Source organism: Nannospalax galili, unplaced genomic scaffold (assembly GCF_000622305.1).
Source record: "Nannospalax galili isolate Female #2095 unplaced genomic scaffold, S.galili_v1.0 scaffold663, whole genome shotgun sequence".
NCBI lineage: Eukaryota > Metazoa > Chordata > Mammalia > Rodentia > Spalacidae > Nannospalax > Nannospalax galili.
The window spans coordinates 8,258,309-8,269,450 of record NW_008351881.1 but is presented as its reverse complement, the minus strand read 5'-3'; the positions used below and the strand labels follow the sequence as shown (position 1 = coordinate 8,269,450).

Genomic DNA, 11,142 nt, shown 5'->3' with positions numbered 1-11,142 from the left:
GCTTAAGAAGACCACACAAAGAAAGGTTGTGGCTACAGTTTATGCTCCTGCAATTTAGGCAAATTTGTGAGAAGCTGGATGTGAGACATGTGAGGTCCTACGATGACTCTTCACTTTCTGGCTTAGGTGTTGTGTGACCCAGATGTTCCTCTGACTCTGTGATGACAAGCCATGGACCCACCTCCTTCCCACGCTCTGTAAAGAAGCCACTCCCCTTCCCTCTTCCAGCCAATTGGTTGCCCATAGCCACTTTCAGGGGAGGGGCTAAGGGTAAAAACCTGGGAAAACCATGAGGCTGGTCTCCTGTCATTTTGTGAGGCTGTCCTGTCTGGAACAACAGGATTTATGTCTGGGTGTGGACTTTCGAACACAGCTGTAAGTAAACCTGCACCCCAAGCTTAGTTAGCAAGTCCAATAAACTTGTTAAGATTCTTCAAGCCAGGGTTTGGAGAATTCTTTTCTCAGGTTGTTTCAAGGACCGTGGGAGGAAGGGATTGGATGCTATGTGTGCCTCCCAGCAGTGAATTTGACTTACAGGTGTCTGGGAGACATTGGCAGCACAGGGCTTAATATGTTTTATAGTGTGAGTGGGGAGATCAGTGAGCTGACTGGAACTTAAATTCGAACAGCACCACTGCAGAACTGAATTTGGCCTTTCTGAGTAAAGCACAAAGATTATGTTTTTTTTTTTTTTTTGGATGGTTGGTTGACTCTTTCATGCAAATATATGAAGCAAAGTGTCCAATATCTTCCAGTTTGAACAAGAAGTCTTTTCGCCAAGGCTGTTGAACACTGCAGAAAACTAACAAAAATAGGACAGAGGAATACTTAAGAACTTATAGAGTGTGAAAAAAAATTCACATTTTGAGAAAAGTTTAATATTTTAACTAGTTTTGTATTGCTAGGAAGTCACTGATTTTGTGATGTGTGTATGTGCACATGATATACGTTGCTGGCAATTGAACCCAGGGCCTCCCACATGTTAGGCACCACTGTGCTCCTCGGTCCTCCTTCTACTTTTTGAGTTAGAGCATCCTGAAGTTGCCGAGGCTGGCCTTGAACTTGCTTTGTGGCCCAGGCATCCCTTGAACTTGTAATCCTCTTGCTTCAGCCTCTCAAGTAACTGGGGTTATAGACCCAAGTCACTAGGTCTGCTTTTAAAAAAAACCTAACAATTTAGCTCAAAAAAAGATAGAGCCAAGGTAGCCTGCTGATCAAGCCACACCCTGGTTGAGTGCCCTGCCTTCCTTCCATGCTTCTGGCCTCTCCTTTATTGTATTCTTCTCTCTCATGACCATCTTGTCTGCATCTTCAGGGTTCCTGCCTCTTCAGAATTTTCCTGTGGAGAGCTGTGTTGGCTGCTCCTCATCTTCACGGCGTACACCCATCGATGGCGTTTTCTCTAACTGCCCCAGTTCCAGAGTTTTTAGGTTGAAGGTGATTATAGTCCATGCCATTTTTGAAAGTTGTGGGGAGGGGTATGAAGCTGGGTTTGCCAGGGTTGACAAATATTTATCCAGAGTGCAGAAAAGGGGTCACCAGATTGCAGACCATAGAAAACAAATCTAGTTCAGAACACTGCGTGGGGCCATACCACACCCACCCCTGGCGCTCAAAATGCCCCCCGCCCAGGAAAACAAGGAATGACATGTTATTCATGGTGTAGTGAGCAGAGTAAACACCGGAGGGAGGGGCTTACATCTCACCATTTCTAGGATCCTTTCCTATAACTCATAGGTGACCATTATGTTTTCCCACAATACTTGGTGTTTTGAATTCAGCCTTTATTTCTTGCCTCGGGGAGATGCAATAGGACTTAGAAGCCACCAGGTGCCACTATTGCAGGTAGCATTCTGAATTCTCCAGCTCACAGCTCATCATGTCTGTTCAGACGTTTTGCTAAGGCTTGACAAGTTCTAAGGAGACATCACAATTGTCCCTGGTGACAGGAAGGCTTAGTGACCAGGTGGGGTGGGGGGTTTACTATTGATCTTCGGATAAAGAGAAAAAGGGTTACAAAGGCATCCACAGTCACCACAAGCAGCTTGTTTCCAAGGCGCCTCAAACTCTGAACACTATGAACTCGGAACATGTGTGAGTGAGTCTGCGAGTCTAAGCTAAATAGATGTGGCGTTGGCCCTGCAGTCAGCATTTGTGTGTTTTTCTTTCAGTCATGATGGAATCATTTAGTGGGCGGTGTACGTACATTCAAAGTAGCTAACTCCTAGCACACGAACATGAGATCATACTGCAGCGACAGCAAAGACTTGCTGTGTGTTTAGCAAACTTCCTTTCACTGAAGAGGCTAAGCTAGAAGGACAAGGGCCTGGGAGACCCTCTTGTCCCTGGTCAGCTGCCCCTGCAAGAATGCAGCTTTTTTGATGGCTTAAACACAACCGAGGTCAAGATTCCTGGGTGCGTGTGGGGGTGGGATGTTGTGATGTGTGGTTTCACAGCCCTTCTTAGTCTTCCTTCTGTGTGGCCCTTTGTTTCTGCTTTTATCCTTCTTACCTCTTCTTCTCCTCCCTCTTCTTCTCTCGCTCCAATGATCTTTTCTTCTAAGAACATCTGAAGGTATTTCTTGCCTCTATTAGTAGCAATCGGTGCTAAAAAGTTACAGTTTTGGAGCTCAGTTTCTTGCTTTTATTCAGAATACTCTAGATTACCAACAGAAGAAAGGCTCTGCTGTGAAAACTAGATGGCCAGTGAGGAAAGACAGGCAGGCTGATGAGGCCAGGGCTTCCCACAGCAGATTCAGTAAAAGGTTGCCTTTCAGGATGCTGTGTAACTATGGGAGTTTCCTGAGAGTGAGTTTGTGAAATGTTACTACCCATGTTCTCCTTTGGGTGGTGTACGATGACCTAATATCTACTTACCAAAGAAACCAGTTTAATTTTTCTTAGCTGAGTATTTGACCATCACTGACTGTGCATGGCCAACTAGTGACCTTTGGAGTACTCTCTGGAAACCATTGCCCCTGGAGATGAGTTTTGTACCTAACACTCTTTCCAAGGAGGTAAACGCCAATGCCTCTTCTAGAACAGGCTCTGGCTTTCACGTTTGTGTTCTGAGATGTTCTGTATAAAGAAAATGGAATAATATGTGGGAGATAGGATGCTTTTTACATCATTAAAAATAAATGCTATCTGAGCATGATGGTGTACTCCTTTAATCCCAGTACTTGGGAGGCAGAAGCAGGTGGGTCTCGGTGAGATAGAGGACAACCTGGTCTACATAGTATTTTGTTCAAAGGCAATCTAGAGACAAATCTTACGGTCTTATACTACATAACTCTTATACTAGTTCTGATAGTAAAATGTTACTTGCAATATCATAGCACTGTCTGGAACTAAGTCTTAAATAAGGGGAGGCATTATTAGCTCTTTGTTAAGTACTTTGAGTTGAAGAGAACACTGCAGATCATTTAGACCTTTCACACTTTTTTTCTTTTTGGCTTTTTGAGGCAGGGTCTCCCTGTAGCCCCAGATGTCCTGGAACTCACTATGTAGACCATGCTGGCCTTGAACTCACAGAGCTCCGCCTGCGTCTGCCTCCAGAGTGCTGGGATTAAAGGCGTGCGCCACCATGCTTGGCCATACTTCTTTTCCTTGTAGATTAAGAAAACTAACAAAAACCTCAAATAGGTGGCTTCCAGTGTCCAGCAAAGTTTCACTTTTGGATGTGCTAGTTCCTACCTACACTTCAGCTGTGGGGAAGAACTCTCCTCCCCTTAGGTCCTCTAAACCCAACTCACCTCTTTCATATGAGGATCACTATGATCATTCCATTTCTAGGCAAGACAAGTGGTGAGTTGCTGTTGTGAGCTACTTCCTCTGAATCAAAGCAGTGCTTCCTAGAGGGAAGCTCCTAACAGAATTTAGCAGGCTCAGGAAACTCAGAAAATCACAACTCACAAAGTCCCTCCCTCAGGTTTTATATATATGCAGAGTCTAGAGGAGCTGCCTAAAGGCTGTTTAAAGAACTCTCAGGATCAACTTTCATGCGTTGTCAGTGCTGGAGTGGACTTCTGGTGATGCTGTTGCGTTTGCGTTACCTGTGCTCCTGTAAATAACCCTCACCCATATAAGTAGCCCAAATAAGCTCGACTGGTCCACCAAGCTAGACTTGGGTGGAATAATTTCTCTGATCTGTTGGTGCTGTGTGGGGTGAACAGGTGTTCACATCTCGGCAGAAGTCATACAACACTTGTTTTTTTGTTGGAAATGTGGATGGTGGAATGACCCAATCAGAGCACAGGTTTCCCTCCCTCCCTCCTGCCCTCCCTCCCTCTGTGTCGTACCCCCACCCCTTTGTCTTGGGGACTTGCTGTGTCTCTAAAGTAATTACTGCTCTTTTCCCAGGGTTTTCCTGGGTACAATATCTAGTTTATGTCACTCCACAAGTTTGCCTTTTTACACTCACAGTGGCTTTGCAGGTTCTCCTCACAGCCCGGGCCTCTCTCATGGCTACACCCTCATATCTCAGATGCAGTGGGTGAGAGCTGTCAAAGACTGTCTTCAGAGTCAGCCCCAAATCAAAGGCCCCAATGCTGGTCCGCTGTAATAATTGACTAGAGCAGGAACCTAGCAGCTGTGGCAGGGGGTTTCTGGTCTTTCCAAGAGATAGGCATCCATAGCAGCCTTGTTAGAAGGCAACAAAGGCAACCATTGTTAGGTCCAAAGTCAGAGAAGGCCTATCAAGTCTCATTGGGTTGTTAGTGCTGCTCCTTGAGGGATAAGAGTAGATCCCTAGAAATGGACTCTTCTTTGAGAAGAAATTCTGGAGAGCATGGCAACTTCTTTGTAGACAGATCTATAACTTTAAAAGGCATATTTGGGACAAAAGCTGATTTCTCAATATTTGTGAAAATTGAGTTCATAGACAGGATAAATAACTTTGAAGTAGAATTTAAGAAAAATCCTTCTGAATTTTTTTCCTTGATTTATGGAACTTATAAAGATAGTTCCTGGAAGGCAGTATGTAGGCTTATGAAATTTATCTAATGTATTTGCTATGAGGATGAAATAGAGTTGTGGAATTATTGCGCTCAGACTCAAAGGGAAATTAAGTTCCATGGATGAAAAGATGTGTTTAAAATGTACCCTGAAAGACGTATCAGGTAATAAAGCACCAGGGCCAGATGGATACACAGCAGTATTGTACCGAACACGCAGTTAGAAGTCACTCCCACTCTTAGAAGGTTTACAAGCTTGCTTCAGGAACCACAGAAAGTTCTTTCTTCCATTTCCACTGGCAGGAAAAAGAAATGCACAGGCTTTAAGCTCATTTTATTTTTTTGAATTCTAACCAAAAAATTATGAATTAGATTTATAAAGCTACTAAGCAGTATATTTGCCTTATCCAAGTGGGTTTATTTTTTGGAAATTTTCTGTACGATATTATTTACTATCTAGTTAATATTATAAATATAGCACTGAACTGAAAAATAAGTATGGATAGTCTTTTCCTAGAAAGTCGAAGAGCTGAAGTATTCATCTCAAAGAAATAGTCACAGAAAAGTTTTTGTTTTGTTTCACTTTTGAGACTCACCAGGATCTAGGCAGAATGTTTGAGCTTTCCAGTTCTACAAACATATTCATGAAACTATCTGATATTCTACATATTTCTTTTTAAATTTTTAAAAATTTCTATTTTTTAATATTAACTAGCATGTAGGTAAGTGCACCCCTATTGCGCAATGCCCATGGAGGACAGCTGTAGGATCCCCTGGAACTGGAGTTATGGACAGTTGTTAGCTGCCTTGTGGGTGCTGGGATTTGAACCTGGGTCTTCTGTAAGAACAACCAGTGTCCCTAACTGCTGAGCCATCTCTCCAGCCCCTAAATTTCTCTTTTTAACTGTGTGTATATCTATGTGGGGGACTGTACATGTGTGAGTGCAGGTGCCAGCAGAGGCCAGAAAGAGTGTCAGGTACCCTGGTGCTGTGGTTACAGGTAGTCCAGTCCTGGGAACTGGACTCAGGTTCTCCACAAGAGCAGTACATGCTCTTAACTACTGAGCTACCTTTCCACACCTTCTACATATTTCTTAACGTGAATTTGAAATTCCTTATCCCTCTTTTAAAATATCCAATGTCAAGTTTAGTAAACTATGAAGTGTTCACACAATAGATGTTATGTAGCCATTACAAATAATATAGAGTATTTAACTGCAGAAAGATGATCTTAATATTTTTGTAGTGAAAATGGATTCCAAAGCTAGTGTGATGGTATAGAGCTATAAGGCCAGTACTCAAGAGGCAGAGGCAAGAGGACTGTGAATTTGAAGCCTGCCTGAGTCACAGAGTTACAAAGAGAAACTGCATCTCCAAAAAAAAGAGGGGTGTGTGTGTGGGTCCTTATGGGATGATTCACTTTTTGCAAAGTAATAGGTAAATGTGTGTTTATATATATGCAATGCTCAGCAGGGGCCTTTGTGAGGATCAATTAAACACCGAGACTGGAGACCTTCAGTTTGGCCTATGCTGCTGTGATTCGGACAGGAATCATAGGTCTTTGCAGAACAGCATTTTCATCCCTAGTCCTTGCAGCAGTACAGATCGGACGCAAGAAGAAGGCGACACACGAGGAAGAGCAAGAGTCACCTTGATTTAGCCTCACGTCTCATAGTGGGCGAACATTTCTCACAGCAATGTAATAATCTTCCAGGGTCATATTCCAGTTACTAGAGTGGCCACACAGGGAAATCCATAGCTATACTGCCTGATCAGGCAGCTGACTGGTGTCCATTTATAGTCCTTCCCAATGCTTTTGAAAACCCAGGAGCATTTTATCCCTTAGTATCTGTGATGGTTAATCTTAGCTGTCAACTTGATTGGAATGAACTAATAAAATCATCTTTGGGTGTATCTGTGAAGGCTTTTCCAGAAAGGATTATCCGAGGGAGGAGTGGATAGCACCTTCAATCTGCTGGCCCAACAGTGAGAGGATCCAAGGAAAAAGCAATGCCTGCCTTTGCCTCTTGCTGGTAAGTACATCTCTTGCTACAGCTGTGTCCTCTGTTGACATCAGTCTCCACCTTCTTTGGCCTTCCAGTGTAGACTGAAGACCAGCCACTCTCTAGAAATCTTGCAGGTTTTCTGCACTAGATTGGGACACCTGAGGCAGCCAACTTTGTGGACTTAACCAGCTACAAGGTTCCTGGCCTTTCCAGCATGCAGAGGGACTATTCAGCCACAATCATGTAAACCAATCCAATAAATCTCATATATGTACACACACACACACACACACACACACATATATATATATATTGTGTTGACATGCTACCTGTTGAGTCATCAGGTATTGTAGCGGTCAATTTAAGACAGACAAACTGGGAATAACAACCAGATTTAGTTATTTGTGTGATGATTAATTACTATTGTTGACTCAATTGGATTAAGAACCATCTAGGGTATTAATAAAGCATACTTTTGGATGTGTCTGTGAGAGCTTTTCTTTTTCTAGGGGAGATTAACTGAATGGGGAAGACCTGTCTTCAGAGTGGGTGGCACTGGTTTGGGGACCCAAAATTAAAAACGGAAAAAGCAGAAGGTGAGCTGAGCACTAATATTCCCTGTTCTCTGCTTCCCGATCTGCCCAGATGAGAGCAAGCCACATCTTGCCACCGTATGGAGCACCACTCCCCTGCCATGCCTTCCTTACCTTGATGAACCTACCCTCAAATCTTGACCCAAAATAACCCTTTCCTCCCTTAAGTTGTTTCTTATCAGGTATTTGATCACAGCAACCTGAAAAATAATGAATATGATGAGCTTATGGACCTGGGAAAGGAGGCCAAATGAGGTACACCTGCTCACAGTGCTTATTTCTTTTCCCCCAGTGCTGATTCTTATTCCCTTTATTAGGACTCCAGAAAGATAGAGCTAGACCATTAAAGGGCCAGTTTGCAGAGAAAGTTGTGTTTAACCCTTGCCCACAGCGTTTGTTACATTAGCCACCCTCGTCCACTGTTTCTGGCACTTTTTGTTTGTTCCTGTGGATTCCAGATGCTTCTTACGTATTTTCTCTTTGCTTAGTGATTTAGTAGAAACGTAGTTCCTTCTCAGCAGTTGTAGCATTGGTCATCCTTGGGCGAGATGCCTTTAGCCTACTTCCATACTCTGTTAAGTTCTTGCCTCTCGTCAGCTCACACAGCTATGAAGCTCAACCAATTTCCAGCTGATTGTTCCATTATTTTTGACAAGGCTTTGGTACATAAATTGCTTTGTAGCCTCTCAGTGAAATTTGGTCCCTTTGAAAGTGGGTAGTCTTGGGGCCGGAGAGATGACTCGGCTCAGCAGTTAAGAGTACTAGCTTTTCGGGCAGAAGACCCAGGTTCAAATCCCAGTACCCATGTGGTGGCTAACAATGATCTGTAATTCCAGTTCCAGGGGATCAGATGCCCTCTCTGTCCTCCATGGGCACTGCATAACATGGGTGCTCTTACATACATGCAGGCATAGCACATATACACATAAAATTTTTGAAAAAGCAAATAAATTGGTGGCGCATGCCTTTAATTCCAGCACTCGGGAGGCAGAGGCAGGCGGAACTGGATCTCTCTGGTCTACATAGTGAGTTCCAGGGCAGCTGGGGCTACAGGGAGTTTTTTTAAAAAAAAAAAAAAAAAAAAAAAAAAAAAAAGCAAATAAATTTAAAAAAGAAAGTGGGTAGTCTTTGAGGCCAGCATTTATTTACTTATTATTTCAAGTTTTTAATCTCTAAATTTTTTGTGTATATTTATTATACAACGCATTGTGTTATATAAGGACATTGTAATACAAGTAAATATTATACATTGAGCCTAGTCTCTACTGTATTAGCTTCTTTTTTGTTACTGTTTCAAAATACACAACAAAAGCAACTTTTTTGGCAGTACCTGGTGTTGAACCTAGGACCTCAGCCATGCTAAGCAAGCGCTCTACCACTAAGCTACAGCCCCAAAAGCAACTTAAGGAAGGAAGAGTTTATTTTGCTTCAGAGTTGGAGGGTGTAATCCATCATGGCACAGAAATTATGGTGGCAGGAGCCTGAAGCAGCTGGTCATGTTGCATCCACTCAGGGAGTGGAGGGAGGTGAATGCTGGTGCCCAGTGCCCATTCTCCTTTTTAATCAGTTCAGGACCCTCATCCACGGAATGGTGCCACCCACAATTAATGTGGGTCTTCCCACTTCAGTGAATGAGCCTGAAAACTCCTTCATTGACACACCCTACATGTCTACTAGGTAATTCTGGATCCTGTAATTTGACAGATTAGCCATCATCCCCTGCTGCCCTTACCCTCTCCTCCCCCCTTCCTCCCATTACTTCCTTTTGCTCCCTTTTCAACTGTGCCTTCATGCCCCACACACATGATTTTATGTATCTGTATATAATTTAGGAACCACAAATGAAATGTTCTTGTCTTTCTGAGACTGGCTTAGTTCACTTAATAAGATTATGTGCAGGTGCATCCGTTTTCCTACAAATGACATATTCTTTATGACTGAAAATTATGATCCTCTATTGTGTTCCATTGATCTATGTGTCTATTCCAGGCAATGTTTTTGTTGCTGGTTTTACCCTCTGAGCTATGCTAGCAGCCCCCTGGTCTTTTTGTTACTGTGGCTCTAGAACTTGAAATCAGGCACGGTAAGGCTACCAGCATTAATTTTTTGCTCAGGACTGCTTTAACTATCCAGAGTCTTTTGTGCTTCCATATGAATTTCATTTTTTAAAAAAGTTTTGTGAAGAATATATTAGACTTTTGAAGAGGAGTGCATTAAATCTGTAGATTGCTTTTGGTAGGATAGCCATTTTCACAATATTAATTCTTCCAATCTGTGAGCCTGGGAGTTCTTTTCATTTTTTAGCGTCTTCTTTTATTTCTGGTATTTACAATTTTTCATTGTAGAGACCTTTCACTCCCTTGGTTAAATTTATTCCAAGGAATTTTATGTTGTTTTTAAAAAAACAGATTTATATGTTTTATGTGTACGTATGTGCTTGCCTTGTTGTCTGGATGTGCACCACATGTATGCTACTGCCCTTGGAGACCAAAAGGGGGTATTGGATCCCCTGAAACTGGAGTAACAGGTGGTTGTGAGCTGCCCAGCATGGCTGCTGGGAACTGAATCTGGATCCTTTGCAAGAGCAGGAAGCCATGTCTTAACTGAGCCAGCTCTCCAGCCCGAAGTTTGTTTCTTGCGGCAAATGTGAATGGAATAGTCTTTTTGATTTCTTTCTTCATGTCTATTTTTAATATGAAGGAAGACTACTGATTTTTTGTTTGTTAATTTTATATCCTGCCACTTTACTGAAAGTGTTTATCAGTTTTAAGAGTTTTCTGGTAGAGTTGTTGGGGTCTCTTCTTCATAGATTTATATCATATGCAAGTACGGATACTTTGACTTCTTACCTCCTATTCAGATCCCTTTTCAGTCCCTGCACTTTTTTTTCTTCAAGTGCTATATTGAAAAGCAATGGAGAAAGCGAACATTCTTGTCTTATTCCTGATTTTATTCCCGATTTTAGTGGAAAAGGCTTTGAGTTTTCCTTATTTAACATAAGGTTAGCTATAAGATTGTCATATACAGCCTTTATTATGTTCACATAAACACACACACACACACACACACACACACACACACACACACACACACACACGTCTTTTTCCTGTAGCCTCAATTGGCCTGGAACTCACTATGTAGACCCAGCTGGACTTGAACTCACAGAGATCCACTGCCTCTGCTTCCTGAGTGCTGGGATTAAAGGCATGTGCCATCACACCTGGCTGCTCAGATATCTTTTATTTCTAGTCTTTTCAAGGCTTTTTTCATGAAGAGAGTTTGGATTTGTCAAAAGCTTTTTCTTTTATAAAATTAATTTTAAAAATTATTTGATAATTTTATACAAATATACATATCTTGATCATATCCATTCCCAACCTTCCCTTCCCACTCCTCCAGACCCCATGACATATGCCCCTCCCATCTTCATATCCCCTTCTTATTTTAACAGCCCATGGCATTAATTAGTGCTTCATGCATGAACACTGGGAGCCTACTGGTGGCCACATCTCTGAAGAAAAATGAATACCCTCCCCCAGACGCCTCAATTGCCAATAGTTAAGGCTGGAGCTTCATGACCCCTTCCAAC

General features: G+C 42.4%; 1 long non-coding RNA gene across 2 annotated transcripts in view; it reads left to right on the top strand.

Annotated features, from left to right (window-relative positions):
* The first annotated feature begins 2,265 nt into the window (after positions 1–2,265).
* The window catches only part of LOC115066910, a 36,330-nt gene continuing 27,453 nt past the window's right edge, over positions 2,266–11,142 (top strand). The window contains exons 1-3 of one of the 2 annotated variants that reach the window (XR_003846354.1): positions 2,266–2,415; positions 6,878–6,987; positions 7,722–7,809. This is a non-coding gene — a long non-coding RNA (uncharacterized LOC115066910). Of the gene's footprint in view, positions 2,416–6,877; positions 6,988–7,721; positions 7,810–11,142 lie in introns of those variants that run through there. The other variant, XR_003846355.1, reaches the window with a different exon arrangement.